This window comes from Carassius gibelio, chromosome B22 (genome assembly GCF_023724105.1).
Source record: "Carassius gibelio isolate Cgi1373 ecotype wild population from Czech Republic chromosome B22, carGib1.2-hapl.c, whole genome shotgun sequence".
In the NCBI taxonomy this organism is placed as follows: domain Eukaryota; kingdom Metazoa; phylum Chordata; class Actinopteri; order Cypriniformes; family Cyprinidae; genus Carassius; species Carassius gibelio.
This window is the reverse complement of record NC_068417.1, coordinates 41,309,834-41,312,333: the sequence shown is the minus strand read 5'-3', so window position 1 is coordinate 41,312,333 and position 2,500 is coordinate 41,309,834. Positions and strand designations below refer to the sequence as shown.

Here is a 2,500-nt window from a genome sequence, read left to right as displayed (position 1 = left end):
AAGCTTAAATCACCTGGTATTCCCAGGCAGTCTCTCATCAAAGTACTAACCAGACCTAAACCTGCTAAGATTCAGAGATCGGGCATTGACTCTATTTTTTGGCAAAATTATTATATACTAAGTGAAAAATGTCCAAAAAGCTTACAGCACCTGGTATTCCCAGGCAGTCTCCCATCCATGTACTAACCAGGCCCAAACCTGCTAATATTCAGAGATTGGCATTGACTCTATTTTTTGGCAAAATTATTATATACTAAGTGAAAAATTTCCAAAAAGCTTACAGCACCTGGTATTCCCAGGCGGTCTCCCATCCAAGTACTAACCAGGCCCAAACCTGCTTAGCTTCCGAGATCAGACGAGATCAGGCATAGCCAGGATGGTATGGCCGTAAGCGAAGTCTGCTGCAAAGAGAGGGCTATTTAAAGACCAGCCAATCTTATCGCCAGTACATTATATAAGTAGGAATGAAAACCCAAAAGCTTAAAGCACCTGGTATTCCTAGGCAGTCTCTCATCAAAGTACTAACCAGACCTAAACCTGCTAAGATTCAGAGATCGGGCATTGACTCTATTTTTTGGCAAAATTATTATAAACTAAGTGAAAAATGTCCAAAAAGTTTACAGCACCTGGTATTCCCAGGCGGTCTCCCATCAAAGTACTAACCAGGCCCAAACCTGCTTAGCTTCCGAGATCGGACGAGATCGGGCATAGCCAGGTTGGTATGGCCGTAAGCGAAGTCTGTTGCAAAGAGAGGGCTATTTAAAGACCAGCCAATCTTATCGCCAGTACATTATATAAGTAGGAAAGAAAGCCCAAAAGCTTAAAGCACCTGGTATTCCTAGGCAGTCTCTCATCAAAGTACTAACCAGACCTAAACCTGCTAAGATTCAGAGATCGGGCATTGACTCTTTTTTTTTTTTAATGAAAGATTATTATATAATTCGTGAAATTTTCCAAAAAGATTAAAGCACCTGGTATTCCCAGGCTGTCTCCCATCCATGTACTAACCAGGCCCAAACCTGCAAATATTCAGAGATCGGGCATTGACTTTTTTTTGGCAAAATTATTATATACTAAGTGAAAAATGTCCAAAAAGCTTACAGCACCTGGTATTCAATCAATCAATCAATCACCTTTATTTATATAGTGCTTTAAACAAAATACATTGCGTCAAAGCACTGAACAACATTCATTAGGAAAACAGTGTCTCAATAATGCAAAATTATAATTAAAGGCAGTATATTCCCAGGCAGTCTCCCATCCATGTACTAAACAGGCCCAAACCTGCTAATATTCAGAGATCAGGCACTGACTCTATTTTTTGGCAAAATTATTATATACTAAGTGAAAAATGTCCAAAAAGCACCTAGAAAGGACCTCTACTGCCCTGAAAGACAGCGGAGACCAGGACAACTAGAGCCCCAGATACAGATCCCCTGTAAAGACCTTGTCTCAGAGGAGCACCAGGACAAGACCACAGGAAACAGATGATTCTTCTGCACAATCTGACTTTGCTGCAGCCTGGAATTGAACTACTGGTTTTCGTCTGGTCAGAGGAGAACTGACCCCCCAACTGAGCCTGGTTTCTCCCAAGGTTTTTTTCTCCATTCTGTCACCGATGGAGTTTCGGTTCCTTGCCGCTGTCGCCTCTGGCTTGCTTAGTTGGGGTCACTTCATCTACAGCGATATCATTGACTTGATTGCAAATAAAAACAGACACTATTTCAACTGAACAGAGATGACATAGCTGAATTCAATGATGAACTGCCTTTAACTATCATTTTGCATTATTGAGACACTGTTTTCCAAATGAATGTTGTTCAGTGCTTTGACGCAATGTATTTTGTTTAAAGCACTATATAAATAAAGGTGATTGATTGATTGATTGAAGAGAGGGCTATTTAAAGAACAGCCAATCTTATCGCCAGTACATTATATAAGTAGGAAAGAAAACCCAAAAGCTTAAAGCACCTGGTATTCCTAGGCAGTCTCTCATACAAGTACTAACCAGACCTAAACCTGCTAAGATTCAGAGATCGGGCATTGACTCTTTTTTTTTTTTTTTTTTTTTTTTTAATGAAAGATTATTATATAATTCGTGAAATTTTCCAAAAAGATTAAAGCACCTGGTATTCCCAGGCAGTCTCCCATCCATGTACTAACCAGGCCCAAACCTGCAAATATTCAGAGATCGGGCATTGACTCTATTTTTTGGCAAAATTATTATATACTAAGTGAAAAATGTCCAAAAAGCTTACAGCACCTGTTATTCCCAGGCAGTCTCCCATCCATGTACTAACCAGGCCCAAACCTGCTAATATTCAGAGATTGGCATTGACTCTATTTTTTGGCAAAATTATTATATACTAAGTGAAAAATTTCCAAAAAGCTTACAGCACTTGGTATTCCCAGGCGGTCTCCCATCCAAGTACTAACCAGGCCCAAACCTGCTTAGCTTCCGAGATCAGACGAGATCGGGCATAGCCAGGATGGTATGGCC

At 40.2% G+C, this 2,500-nt stretch overlaps 3 non-coding genes across 3 annotated transcripts in view; all 3 read right to left on the bottom strand.

Annotated features, from left to right (window-relative positions):
• Nucleotides 1-274: 274 nt before the first annotated feature.
• LOC128000687 (5S ribosomal RNA) lies at nt 275-393 on the bottom strand. The gene has a single exon (XR_008173467.1). It is a non-coding gene; the product is annotated as a 5S ribosomal RNA (ribosomal RNA).
• A 221-nt stretch (nt 394-614) lies between these two features.
• LOC127996502 (5S ribosomal RNA) lies at nt 615-733 on the bottom strand. Its single transcript, XR_008169406.1, has one exon. It is a non-coding gene; the product is annotated as a 5S ribosomal RNA (ribosomal RNA).
• Nucleotides 734-2,387: 1,654 nt separating this feature from the next.
• Nucleotides 2,388-2,500, bottom strand: part of LOC128003011 (5S ribosomal RNA) — a 119-nt gene continuing 6 nt past the window's right edge. Inside the window, exon 1 of the ribosomal RNA XR_008175743.1 lies at nt 2,388-2,500. This exon is cut by the window's right edge and continues 6 nt beyond it. This is a non-coding gene — a ribosomal RNA (5S ribosomal RNA).